The sequence below is a fragment of the Dasypus novemcinctus genome, chromosome 14 (genome assembly GCF_030445035.2).
Source record: "Dasypus novemcinctus isolate mDasNov1 chromosome 14, mDasNov1.1.hap2, whole genome shotgun sequence".
NCBI classification, from domain to species: domain Eukaryota; kingdom Metazoa; phylum Chordata; class Mammalia; order Cingulata; family Dasypodidae; genus Dasypus; species Dasypus novemcinctus.
In genome coordinates this window covers 3,888,382-3,902,934 of record NC_080686.1, presented here as the reverse complement: position 1 = coordinate 3,902,934, position 14,553 = coordinate 3,888,382, and the positions used below count along the sequence as shown (strand labels likewise).

Sequence of the window (14,553 nt, the reverse complement as noted above, 5' to 3'; positions counted from 1 at the left end):
CAGGGGCTCAACATCAAAGCAACAATTCTTGGCAAGCCAGTGTTTTATTAAGCTTAAAATTAGCCTTCACACTTGATTTGCAAATTGGTCACTAATTAATGACCTTTGGCATAAAATCTATGCTTAACTTGATGCTTAGACGGGGATAGCAAAACCTTTTAGCTAAAAGAGGAAAGTAACATTAATCACCGAGGGTCACTGTGTCAGCGCCCCTCCTCAGTCACGCTGTCAGATTCATTACTGTCGATGTTATTCAGATATATTTACAGCGTGTCTGTCATGCAGACCCAGTTCTAAGCAACCCACTCTCACCTCTATACCTCATCCCTTTCCTACTCCTGCCAATGCTCAACCTCAGAACTGGTTTGTTGCAAGGTGCCCAGTGAAGGATCCCAGCTGCTTTTCGGCTTCCACAGAAGAAATCCAGTCACCACCCTGAGCACCATTTCCCTGTCCCCTAGGTCCACCACCAGCTCCCCGCAACTCAGTTCCCATTTCTTCCAGGCCCCATGACCCACCCAGTGGACACAGGGACCACCAGAGGTGGAGGGGCAGCCCCGGCCCTGCCGGCAGCGCGGGTGAGGGGAGCTCGCTCCCCCACGCTCCGGGGCCCCGAGGCACGGCCCCGCCCCACACCCTCTAACCCTGCGACGCCGCCGAGCGGCGAGCTGGCGGGCGCTGGGCCCGCCCCTTCCGCTGGCGCCGCCGATCCCGCCTCCCTCCCTTCCGCTGCTCCGGCTGCGCGAGCCCAGCCCCGGCGGAACCAGTCTGGGACCCGGTCGGGGGCGCAGCACGCGAAGACGAGGCGGCGGCGGCGGCAGCGGGGCAGCAGCAGGCGGTCAGTCAGGCGACGGCGGCAACGCCCGGACCCGCTGAGCCTGCCCGTTCCTGGCACCGGGAGCCCGCGTGGGAGGTGGCCCCAGGCGGGAGGCAGCCTGTGGAGCGGGGAGGAGCAGGAGGCTTCCAGGGCCAGGCCTCAGGCATCTCCACGATCTCGGGCTCCAGCCCGCCACCGAGCCGGTGAGCCAGGCCCTGGGCTGGCGGGTCTGCGCTGTGACCCCGAATTCCTGCACAACACACTCGGCAGCCTCATGGTCGCCCAAGTGGTAGGTACCGTGCGGGCCCCAGGTGCCGAGTGGGAAGCGAGGTGCGCGCCTTGCCTACCCCGTCCAGCTTCGGGGAAGCAGGCCCTGCGGCCGTGGATGCGCATCTGTCTCACTGGCCAGAACACTGCTCCTACTCCCCTTCTTCCTCGCAGGGTCTCAGGCAGATCTCTAGCCTGTGCTCGGGAACCCTCCCCTGGCCAGAGCCTGCCACCCCCCCCCCTTTCCCAGAGCCTCAGTAATGAAGGACTCGTTTAATATTTGAGCTTGGTGATTCACGGGACATGGCACCCAGCTCCTTCTGTCCCTGGGGAACTAAAAGTCTTAGCAACTTGTGGCATGGTTTTGAGTTGTACAACTTCTGTCCCCCAGATGGTCCTTTTCCCTCTCAGTGTCCATCCCTGGGAAGTGGATCTTGTTTCCTCCCCAGCATCTAGAAAAGTGTGGGGCATATGGTAGAAACCCAACAAATATTTGTGGAATGGAGAAATGTATCCTAGATGCAGTGTGGGCAGTCCATATCTTCCCACAAAGTCTCCAGTTTATACTGCAGAATATTGATTCCTCCTAATTAGCCTAAAGACAGAAGTCATCCTTGAGCCCCTGCCCCAGCACTGCAGCTGGAAGTGCCCAGTTGGTACCCAGAGTTAAATCACCCGCGGAGGGCAGCCAATGTTGGAGGTAACAGAAACAGAACTTTCTGTTAGATTTGTCCATAGTAGAGCCATTTCTTGGGGCCTTTCAGTTCTGCCCCTGTCTTGTGGTTTGGGAACAGGCCTCTCTGGGCAGTTGCTTTGCTCTGTTATGGACAGGGCATGCTCCAGCTCAGAAAAATGTGTGCTACCTGTATTCCCATTCCCAGGTAGGCCTTGCCCTGAGGCTTGTCTTCCTCAGCCAGAGGAGCTGTTTCCACCAAGCTGCAATGTATGTGCATTTTGTTTCTTCCAAGCATTGGTTATCTTGTGCTTACTTGAGTGCACAGATGAACATTCCTTGGGAATAATAGAATGTGCTGACACCTTTAAATAAAGGTCTCACTGTTAGTAACTCACAGAAACAGACTATTTTATCTCACTCCTGGGTGAAAGGCTTGTTCTGCTGATGACTGGGGAGTAAATTGGAAGGATTCTAAGGAAAGACAAATGAAGCAGGTTATCCTCCTGTAGAATTTTAAACTGACCTTTTGCAGTAAGCTGGAATGCTCTCAAATATGTATTGCTTTGGTAGTAAGATGTTGCTTTGAGCAAAATGAATGTGGGAGAGGGGCCCAGGTGGAATACAGGGCCTTCAGTAAACTTGCTCTGTTTAGGCTGTGGCCTTTTTTAAAAACTTAAACATTTTAATTAGAATAATGGTTACTGAAGATATATTTTTATAGCTAAGAATAATAAAATATAATTTGTAGGCAGATTTAAGTAATTCACATAACTGTGGGTGGATCTTCACAAGGATACTGTGCTATGTGAAAAGTTTTGTATTTTGTATGAAGCTTTCCAGTCAAGGGCCTTCTGAATAGCAGACAGTGCAGAAGTAGTCAAGAATCTGAAGTAGTGATGATTTTATAATAGTAAGGTTTTGAGTATTTCGAGTATTTCAGATTCTATGAAATTTACTTAGAAAACTTTATTCTAAAGCCTTTTGCACAAATATTTCACCTCAGTTATACTCCTCATTATTGTTAGAAATGGTCTGCTTTTTCCTAGGCACTCAGGCACTTTTCACCACTGTGGTCTATTTTCCGCAACAGTCTTGTATTCTTCTTAATACATCTCCTCAGGATGAAATTTAATTCAGACAGAATGCCAGCATCCCTGAAACATCTACTTTATTTGTTCAAGGAAGTATAAGGGCAAAATAGGGGCCAGTTAAGAACAGCTTAATTTTCCTGTGTGAGAGACATGATATAGTCAACACAAACTAAAGAATACTGGTACTGATTATCTTTGGCTATCCCTGATGATATTTTAGAGGTGCTGCTATCAGATTTTGTCTAGGTTCTTGACTGTGTTGCAGAAATGAATTTCGAGAGCATGTTGGGTGAGTTAGGCCAGTAATTTATTCTGGTAGGGAGGGAAGAGCAATGGGAGAAAATAACAGATCATGGATCCCAGGTGGAGAGGAAGGGGCTGAAAAGTGATGATGCAGGCTGATTTACAGACTACATTTTATCATTATAGCTTATAAATGGCCAAGTTTTACTTGCATGTTGATCCATGAGGAGGGAGAAGGTGTCCAGAATCGGGGTCCAAAGGGGAGAATGAGTGAGTTCAGGCCTTGCGCCTGCTTTTTGAACCATTAATTTTTCCAACTGTTGGCTAATGGCAGGGGAAGAATTCCAGCTGTTTGCTGTTTTGATTGATTGCCCCACCCATCAATCGCCCAGTGAGGACCCAATTATAAAGTCCTTGGGGGAATATCCAGGGCTTCTACTGGCTTCCAGAGCAAATCTTGTTCTGAATGCCAGAGTCTTGAGGGGATCTTCCAGCAGCCATCTTGGGGTTATTCATGTCCATGTGGACTTCTTGCCAGGTTCCAGATCCATCTATTGAATTCCTGTCTTTCTAGCTGGCTTCAGTGCCTTCTGAAATGAAGTCTTATATTTGAAGCAAACATATTACATATATTTACAAGTAATCTTTAGGCAATTCTATATAGTTTTGAGGAGTGCAATGTCTTCTGTTGCTAGAGTCACAATAATTCTATAGTAGAATACCAGTAAGTCTACTCTAATCCATAATTTATTCCTCCATCCTGAGGACCCTGGGATGGTAATATCCACTCCACCTCTAAATTGAGAGGGGCCCTGGATCCCACATAACTGATGAATGGAATTCTGCTTGCAGTTGTAGACTCTCTTGGTTCCCTGGTGTGGTGGTTGACCATCTTCACCTCACCTAAAACCTATCATTAATATTTCATTTTCCTATTAATTGACATTGGCAATATATTAAGCTTCATTTTTGAAGAAGTTTTGGGGCAAGGGAAGAACATGGATGTGGACTGTCATTAATGGGGGATGCATGGATGGAAGGGAGTTCTCCAGTGCATGCATCTCCAAAGCATGCATATAGAGTATACAGATAATGTTCAGATGTTGAGCAAGACATAGTGGGCAGAGTTTCACACAACTGAGCAAGTGTTGAGTTCCCATTCTGAAAAACCCTGTCATATTTTCCATTGAAGCAGCAACAAAGGTCAGAGCAAAGAACAACAAAGAAGGATGGTCCAACAATGAGCCTTTGATACTGATGACTATGCTTATGAGCCTGTGTGCCTGAAATTTCAAGTAGGCCTAGAGATTCAGGGGGCCCGAGAGTTACCTCCTGAGAGCCTCCATGTTGCTCAAATGTGGCCACTCTCTAAGCCAAACTCAGCATGTAAATGCATTCATTACCTTCCCCCCAGCATGGGACATGACTCCCGGGGATGACCCTCCCTGGCGCCAAGGAATTACTACCAAGCATCAGTTGGTAATGTAACTAGAAAAAGACTTTGAATAAAAAAGTCAACTCAGACCAGCAGAATGTCTCAGCCTACATGTAGGATCATGTGTTAAAAAGTGCTTTTTGACCTTGAATAAAAGGGGAAAATAGCAAAGACAAATGAATTTATATGGCTAAGAGTCATCAGAAAAGAGTAGGGAGGTCATCAGAGAGGTCACGCTTATGCACGCCTCAGCAGGACCCCAGAAACAGACAAAGTAGATACAAGCCCAGGTACTGGTTCTCTTGAGGTCTATGGAGACTCACAGGTTCTTTGGTCATGGCAGATGGCTCTGGAATTCAGTGCAGTGTCAGTTGACCCTACTTTGGAATTTGTTCCTGAGTATGGATGGAGTTGGACTCAGAGGTGACCTTTCTACACATGCCTCTTCTGTCACTTTTACTGAACCTGTGGTTGGCACTTGGGTTGGTGTATACTCAGGAGACTTGAATCTCTGGACTGTCCATGTGCCAACTGGGCCCTGAGCCTCAGCAGACTTGCAACTCCTACCCTCTGATTCATTGGACTTACCCAGGCCAGCTAATAGAGAGGTGAAGATGGTCCACCACCACACTAGGGAGCCAAGAGTGCCTACAACTACAAGCAGGAGAATTGCATCCATCATCCATGTGGAATCTAAGCCTCCTCTTGATATAGAGGTGGAGTGGACATCACCATCCCAGAGTCCACAGGATGGAGGAATAAAGTATGGATTAGAGTGGACTTACTGATATTCAGCTATGGAACTATTGTGACTAATAATGGAAGAAATTGTATTATTGATGTGGGGAAAGTGGCCACAGTAGTTGCTGGGTGCAGGGAGAGGGAAGGAGAAATGTGATGTGGGGGTGTTTCTGGGACTTGGAGTTGTCCTGAACGATGTTGCAGGGACAGATACTGGTTTTTATATATCCTGCCATAACCCACTGTGTGGACTGGGAAAGAGTATAAACTATAATGTGGACCGTCGTTATCCATGTGGTGTGGCAGTGCTCTGGGGTGTGTTTGCCAAGTGCAGTAAGTGTGATGCGGGGGGGGGGGGGGGTTGTGGATGTGGGAGGAGCGGGGTGGGGGTGGTGGTGTGTATATGGAAACTTCTTGTATTTTTAAAATGTAACATTAAAAAAATATATATTAGAGATTGTTCCTGGCTCTCTTTATCCTCCACCACTTCTTTCATTCTTGCATTTGTTCAAGCACTTTTATCTGTTTTTAAGTTTTAAAAAATTCTTTCTTCTTTTGCTTCCATCCTGCAGCTTCTTGGGCATTCACTTGTAGATTTTTCTGAAGATAAGTGTTTTCATTCAAACCATCTGTTATTTTCTTCTGAAGTTCTTCATTTCAGATGCTTTTAAGGTCTTTATCTTGCATCAGTCACTTGGAATTGGAGGGATTCTGCTGCCTTGTGGAGAGACTGAGTCTGTTCTTGATGGTCAGCCAGAATCATTCTATTAGGCTGTGGCCTTTTAAAAGTAAATAGAACTTGGCACTGACAAAGGTGAACCAACTTGTCTTGCAAAATATTGCAATACTGTAGATTGTACAAAATATTATCACCTCATTGCTGGGAGTTTGTCAGCTAAGGTCAGGGATAGAAGCCAATTGGTTTTTTTATTCTTGCCTTTTGTTAAGGTACTATTTTGTTGTAGAGCTTTACTTTTCATCTGGAAGAATTTTTGGGCCAGCTCCTAAGATCCTGCCAGTTGTCTAATCTCAAGAATTTTAGAAGTGAGAGGTTATGTATGTTTGAGAGAAGAGGAGAGACCTTCTTGAAAGGTGTGGAAATGTGAAACAGTTTCCTCTGTACTTGGCTTTTCAGCTTTGATACAAATCATGGACTGGAGCAGATGTGGCTCAAGCTGTTAAGCTCCTGCCTCCCACATGGGAGGTCCTGGGTGCAGTTCCTGGTCCCTCCTGAAAAAAACAAAAAAATGAATAAATGAGCAAAAACAAATGAAAAAAAAAAACAACTCAGGGAAGCCAATGTGGCTTAGTGGTTGAGCACTGTCTTCCCACATATGAGGTCCTGGATTCAGTCCTTGTCCCTGGGTACCTCAAAAAAAAATCAGGGCTTTAGAGCATACTCCCTGTGACCCTCCCCTGGAAAACTCCAAGAAATTGAATTCTAAACTTAAACTGGAAAAGAAGACAAGAAGTTGTTATAAAATCATGCTAAGGTATTAGGAAGTTCAGAATCCCATCAAGAAATATAAATATTTCTAAGTCAAATCCTGTGATTTTTTAAGAAAATTTTGATATTTTAAAAATTTGAGTTTTTAGAAGATTTTGTGTGTGATTTGTGGCCTGTTACATCCTTGCTATCAAAATGTGTACCATATACCAGCAGCCTCACCATGTTTTAAGAGCTTGTTAGAAATGCCTCACCCCAGACCTTCCAAATCATAATAGACATTTTAACAAGATTCCCTTGGAGATTTACATGCACATTAAAGTTTGGGAAGTATATTTCTGTAAATTTTTGTGCTAAAAATCTCTGATAATAACCATTAGCTCTCAAAACCATTTAATAATCCACTTCAAGGCAGAGGTTTTTCTGTAAAAGGAGGCTGCACCTCCACCAAAGATTTAAATGATGAGAGAGCATGTAAAAATAGCACCTAGTTTCTTCAATTGCTGTGTAATAAATGTTAGCTGTCCCTGTTGCTAATTAATATTCTCTCTCAAGAAATTTGGTGAAAATGCCATCCCCAAATCATGAAGATATATTTAAATGACACTTTGTTCCCTAATAATTTAAAAGTTAAATTGCTATTTTAAATGGGATATTATTTGAAGGTAAAACTAATCTGAAATATTATGAAAACTCATGAGTGGAATTACATTGATTTTATCTTTAGAAAGTGAAACCCATACCTGTCTCTTAATTGGGAGAATGTCTACTACAGTCATGAAACATTAAATAATAGGAATGTATTTTTTGTGGAATGAGTTAGTTTAAACTAATTTAAATTAGCTTTTTCCTACTCATGAGTCTGAATTCTGTAATGCGTTATTGTATCTTCTCACATACATCATTTGATGAAGCAGTTAGTGTAATTCTTTTGGTTCTTATTGTTAGTTTTATCATCATGATTGAAAGGAGAATTTTCCTTCCAAAGGGGAAGAATACTATCATATATACTATAAGGACATTGTGGGAAGGGGACAGGCCCTGAATTGGACAAGACATTCTGAACGTCAATAATAATAGCCATCATTTAGTGTGTGCTTACTCTACTGTTGTCACTTTATGGATGAAGAAATTGCACAGAAGCTGTAAGTCATTCAAGGTCACATGGCTAGTGGGTGGAGGAGCTGGGATTTGAATCCAGGCAGTCAGGTTTCAGTGTGTTCTTCAGTGCCTTCTGAATGCATCGTTTTGAGTTGTTCTACATCCATTATAGGAGGCCCTGAGCCCAAGCATTTTTCTCTCACCTTTGGGCAAGGCAGCCTGGCACCTGTACTGATGAGTTTTCACATGCCAAAATGACATAATTGTAAGAGTTTACATTTCTCAGCGGGCATGCTGTGTTCCTAGGTGTGCAGTTCCTAAGCCGACAGGCCTGCCTGCTTCTGGTGAAGGAGAGAGCCAGCGTTCTCAAGTGTCAGGAGCAGAATCAGCATTTCAGTTTGGAAATGGTCCTTCAGGGATCTCTTGTTGCTTCAGATCCCTTCCTTGAATGACTTCCATGACCTTCTGATATTGCGTTGGTTCTGGAAATTTTATAACATTAAGCCATGTAGTTGAAGATGATTTTAAGATTCAGGTGTTTGTTCTGCTGATCTTGAAACCTCTTAATTTCATTTTGTCAACTTCCTCAATGGGAGAATATAGATGGTGGTGACTGAGCATTTAAAGAATTGTCAGGAGTGAAGGGTTAATGTTTTATAGTTCTTTCTTAGATAATTCATAGATAAATAAGAGTGTTTTCATTTTGGGGTTGGTAATGACATATATCTTTTATTTGTTGGAATTCTTGTCAGTTTTTCATCTCCATGTCAATCAACACAGTCTCTGATGGGTTACTGCTGGCTGGGGATGTGCTGGTGCTGGGTGAAGTCTTGTATTTGATGGTAGGTGAGGTAGGGAGCTTCACAGCATTGGATTCTCAGATCCACCATACAATGGGTTCTTGTAAATCCTGGTTGCTGTTAGGAAGAATGTTACCTTTGGCAGTTGCCTTTCTGATCAGGGACTTGGCATTAAGTAAATCCTAGCAGAAAAGAAAAGTTTTAAACACTCTTCAAGTTTTTGTGATGATTAAAAATAGTAAACTTATCATCCAAGATCTTGGAAAAAGGAATGTGTATTATACGTCACCCCTCTTATACCCATGACCCATAAAGTCACCTTTCTTTAGAGGTGGTATGTGTGGCAGGGAGAGGTTTGAGAATGTAGGCTTTCTGTCTTTTAGACAAGAAACTTGAGGAGATTTAAGAACATGGACTTTTGGAAAGCTGCTTGTTCTTGTCAGTCTTCAAGCAGGTCTCTTCACTTGTAAATTGAGGGTAATGGTTATACTACTTGTATCTTACAGTCTCTTGAGAATTAAATGAGTCTATATGCCAAATCTTTAGCATAGTGTCTCCCATAACAAACTATCAAAGCCTGCTTAGGGATATAGACTATCTCTAGAATATCTCTAGGAACTGAAGCCAGGGTGGAAAAGAGACTTTCCACTGTATAACTTTTCCTACCTTTTCGAATTTTGCAAAAAATGTAGGGATCTTCTATTCAAAAATAACTAAAACATTACCTTATTATCAGCACTATTTAATATAGATTTGCCTTAAAACAAATATATTGGCCATAATCTTTAATCTTTTATTTGTTGTCTTTACTTTGTAATTTGGGTATCCTGGGGGATGGGATCAAGGAATGATTTAGATAATGCCTCTTAAACAACTTGAAGGTGATACTTTCTTTTTCAGTAAATTTTCCTGTAAAAAAAACAGGCATTTGCAAACTAATGAAGGAAGAATTTAGAATATAGGTTACCAGGAGATGAGGTGGAGGTAGGGAATATGGAGTTAAGGCTTATAATATAAAGAGTTTTTATTTGGGATGATGGAAAATTTTGGTAATAGATGGTAGTGATGATCATATAGCAAATGTAATTAACAGCACTGTTATATATTTGAATTGATTAAAAGGGGGAAATTTTAGGTTGTACATATGGTAAAAAACAAAAAAACCCAATAGGCATTCTGCTGACATATCACAATAGCAGGTGCTTATATTTTTGTTGAAGCTAATGGTAAAATTTCTTCCATTTGAAAGTATTTTCTCCATTTTATTTATTAGTTAAAGTAATTGTGACACAATATGTCCTGTTTGGACAATATGATCATTGCATTCCCAGGGCCCAGCCTATGTGCAAGAGGAATAAAAAGAAGGGTGAGATGAGATTGGATTCATGAGCAGGTGGGACTTCACCAGGCAGAAGGAAGAAGGATAGACTGGGAGAGGTGGAGAGTAAGAGAGCAAGGTACCCCTGGCCTGGGGAATGGCTGTAGCATCACGTGGTGGCAGAAGACTCAGTTCATAGACTTTGAGAAATGTGTACTGTCATGTATCTGTCACTGCAGTATTATACAAAACAATTCCAGTGCCCTAAAATGCTCTGTACGACTATAGAACTATACAGCACAAAGAGAAAACTGTAATGTAAACTACAGACCTTGGTTAGTAGCAGTGCTTCAATATTGGTTCATCCATTGTAACAGATGTATCTCACTAATGTAAGATGTTAATAATAGGGGAAATTGTATCAGTGGTTTGGGGATTATATGGGAATCCCTTGAACTTTTGATGTAAATTCTGTAATGTAACACTTATCTATAAAGTTTATTATTACAAAAATAAGAAATTAAATAAGATAAAAAGCAAAGCATTAGAAGGAAGAAGAAGAAAAAGAAACTAAGACCTGGGTGCTAGGGAGCTCATTGCTCTTGGGTTGTCACTGCCTACAGGTTTTCTCAGTGGATAGAGCTAAGGAATATATGAATATTTATACTGTGTGTGTGTGTGTGTGTGTGTATATATATATATATATATATAAAGACAGTTATATGTATATTAATTTCTATATGTATTGAAAACCACAAATCCACCTAAGACCAGATCTTAATTTACAGGACCCAGTACAAAATGAAAAGTGGGACCCTTGTCCTAAAAACAAGAAAAAAGGTACTATTTTTTTTTTTTAAAGATTTATTTATTTATTTTTCTCCCCTCCCCCCCACCCCGGTTGTCTGTTCTCTGTGTCTATTTTGCTGCGTCTTCTTTGTCCGCTTCTGTTGTTGTCAGCAGCACGGAAATCTGTGGGCGGCTCTCCTTACGGGGTGCACTCCTTGCCCGTGGGGCTCCCCTACGCGGGGGACACCCCTGCGTGGCACAGCACTTCCTTGCTCGCATCAGCACTGCGCATGGGCCAGCTGCACACGGGTCAGGGAGGCCTGGGGTTTGAACCACGGACCTCCCATGTGGTAGACGGATGCCCTAACCACTGGGCCAAGTCTGCTGCCCAAAAGATAATATTAATGTTACAAAAATATAAAGCTTTTTCCTTTCTCCCACAGTTTCTCTGCTTTTCATGGTATTTTTTTCTTGCTACTTAATAACTTTCTAAGTAAAGAAAAATGAAAACTTCAATATTTACATGGATTTTACTGTTCTTTTTATTGTGCAGTCACTTTTAAATACAAAAATAAGAGCCTTCTTGTATGTGTAATCATACAAGAAATTACACAATTTCTATTTCAAACTCTCATTGTGCATGTATTTTCTTTATAGAATAGTTGCAACCCTGCACAAAACTAAAATAATTGTTTTTATTTTCCTTTTTGATTTGTACACATTTGACCAACATACTCTGCCTCTTGCTTAGTGATGAATAAGGAAAGACTGAAGGAAAGGAACTATTAGTTGCCCTGTCTTTCCTTGTCCTTCTGTTACCATTTACCCTATAAGTGATTGGCTAACAGAAGGGAACACAAGTAACAAATGATATGATAGGAGTCCTTGGTTGTTTTGTGCTTTTAGAAGGTCATTTTCTTCTTTTTATCTTGGAAATGAACTCTAGTTAAAAGGAAATGGTGGCTTGTTGGAGGGTTGACAACCCCTCTACTAATAGAGGTAACATGCTTACCTTTGTGCATACATTGAGTCTTGCTGAAGACCCATCCATCGTTGGTTCACTGTAATTTTGTCCTGATGGGATGTTGTCAGTGTTACAGACTAAAGGGGTAGCAAGGAATGGCAGATACATATTGTGTATATCTCCTCTTCTCCACTGCCCTGTTGGACTTCACTTATAAAACATAAGTTAAAGAAAAATGGTTAAGAATTTCAGCATGCCGAGAACAGCATTAAACAAGGCAGAGTCCTTCTGAGCGTGGGTCCCTGTGTTATGGGTCCAGGGAGCTGGCCTTAGCTCTGGCTTCTGGCAACCCAAATAAAATTAAAATCTGCAATTGATGATGCCATAGGTTTAGTAAGAAAAGCCTCACATCTCAGATGTGCAAGTAGTGATACATGGAAAAATACTCGCTATTCATTTTGTAAATATGACAAATTGGTTAGGGTATTTACCCATACACAATTGGGGAAAGGCTCCAAAAAAGAAGCTTCTAAATATGTCCAAAGGGGTTACTATGAACAGTTCTCCTTTTTCTTAGATAAGAGCTTATGTTTCATGTTCTATTTCCAAATCATTTATACTGACCTATTTAGGTTACCATCATGACATACCCAGTGTTCAGACATTTTAGTGAAGACCTGAGTGGGTGTTGAGAAACCCCATGTGTATGTCAGTCATGATGTTGCATACTTATTTTATTTCTTCCACTTACTACCAGGGAGTTTCTTTCCACAAGAAGGTAATATGATTTGTGTGGGTTTTGATTCTCAGTTCCTGCTTCATAAATATTTCAGACCTTTCTCTCACCTCTCTCTCATCCCTTTTATTGTTTTAGACTGGATGAAATGTTACTTTTTCCTGACTGCCCAGGGATAGATGGTCTCTCCCTATGTGTTCTTCTCTGCTTCTCTCTGTGTGGAACTTACTAGTTTATCAAGTAATAATGTATTTCTAAGCCTGTTTTCTCCATGAGGATTTCGGATTTCCCCAGAATAGGAATAGGGTCTTTTTCCTTTCTGTGCCTCTGATGCTTATCATAGTCAAGCACATGGTCAGCTTAAAAAGGGAACACAACAGCCCTTTATTTTTTGGACATTTTCTTCTTATATTTTAGTCCGAGCATTTTTCTCTGTTGAGATGACATATTTGTTCATATGTTGAAAATGAAATGGAAAGCATGATCCCATGTATTGGGAAAAAAAAATAATGAGTATTGTTCAAACCTAAAGGTAAAAAAATCATTCAGGGAGCTTTGTTAATTAGCACACTAGTGCCTTAACGGTCAGCACTTTTCACATTTCAGGAAGAGTGATGAGAACTAGAACAGTGGGCATATTGGGCATGCTTTGTAATAAATAAGAACAGATAAGGTGCATTCCGGGGAGTATTGTGTTCCTTCCTGAGGAAGGTGTCCATCCACTTCCTCGGGAATTGATGCCGTACTCCCAAGTTGGCATCTGTAGTATCAAGTTCATTGATTATGAGCTCAATAAAAGGAACAGTCTCTGGTCAGACCAGTTGAAGTCCCACGCTGGGAGAAGGTGCTCTGCACAGGTGTTGCTTTCAATCAAGACTCTAGTATCGGCTGCTGATTTTTTTTTTTAGATTTATTTATTTATTTATTTCTCCCCCCCACCCCCCCACCCCCTCACCCCCTCACCCCCTCACCCCCTCACCCCCTCAGTGCCCCACCCCCCCCCCCCCCCCCCCCCGGCCTGGTTGTCTGTTCTCTGTGTCTATTTGCTATGTCATCATCTTTGTCTGCTTTTGTTGTTGTCAGCGACACGGCGATCTGTGTTTCTTTAGATTGCGTCATCTTGTTGTGTCAGCTCTCCGTGTGGGCGGTGCAATTTTTAGGCAGGCTGCACTTTCTGTCGCGTGGGCGGCTCTCCTTATGGGGATCCTTGCGCGTGGGGCTCCCCTACCCTGGGGACACCTCTGTGTGGCAGGGCTCTCCTTGCGCGCATTAGCGCTGTGCATGGGCCAGCTCCGCACGGGTCAAGGAGGCCCGGGGTTTGAACCACGGACCTCCCATGTGGTAGACGGACGCCCTAACCACTGGGCCAAGTCAGCTTCCTTGGCTGCTGATTTGGGGCTTCCCAGCCATGAGCTAGATGTTGGTGAGTTTTTATGTAAGACTGTTCTATTTTTCTGTTTTTTGGTGACTCGAGTTGATCAATATGGATTTACTCTTTTCACTGATTATGGTATTCTTGTTTCTCGGTCTAATTGTCAGGATAGACTTACTAAACTAGATATGCATATATATATTTATTTTGCATCCAACTGGGACGCTGGCCAGAGGTGAGCCAGGTTTGTCGGGTCCTCTGGTTTGGTAAGCTTGTGAATATATGTATGCATATCGTGAGGGATTAGAATATAGCAGTTGTCCCCCTGTTTATAGACAATCCTTCACTTTGTATTCTTTCAATTAACAAAGGTTCACTAACTATATATATTGCATCCAGTCGGGACTTTGGCCAGAGGTGCGCAAGATATGTCGGTGTGTCCCCCAGTTTGGTGAGCTTATATCTATAGTATATGTATCATAAGAAAGTATGATACAGCAGTTGAACCCCTGTTTGTAGACAATCCTTTGCCTATTTTATATTCTCCCAATTATTAGCAAAAGTTTAATAAAATAAATATCTGCATATTGCTTTCTTATGCTTGAGTTAATTGAGTTGTTATATCAAACTCTCTCTCTCTCTATAGCAAAGCATTAGCAAAGCATTTTATCTAGCAGAACATCCCATATGGTTATGATATGGTTTTAATACCAGTAGCTAGGAGTTCTCTGAATAGATAGTTATTATCTGAGAAGA

The 14,553-nt window shown here is 42.3% G+C and overlaps 1 protein-coding gene across 4 annotated transcripts in view; it reads left to right on the top strand.

Moving 5' to 3' along the window:
• Window positions 1–670: 670 nt before the first annotated feature.
• The window catches only part of LOC101423176 (zinc finger protein 709-like), a 144,341-nt gene continuing 130,458 nt past the window's right edge, over window positions 671–14,553 (top strand). For 2 of the 4 annotated variants that reach the window (XM_071207797.1, XM_004463542.5), the window contains exon 1: window positions 671–1,106. The gene's annotated coding sequence lies outside the window, so the exon portion shown is untranslated. Of the gene's footprint in view, window positions 1,107–10,724; window positions 10,777–14,553 lie in introns of all 4 variants that reach the window. The other 2 variants (XM_058275463.1, XM_071207798.1) reach the window with 2 other exon arrangements.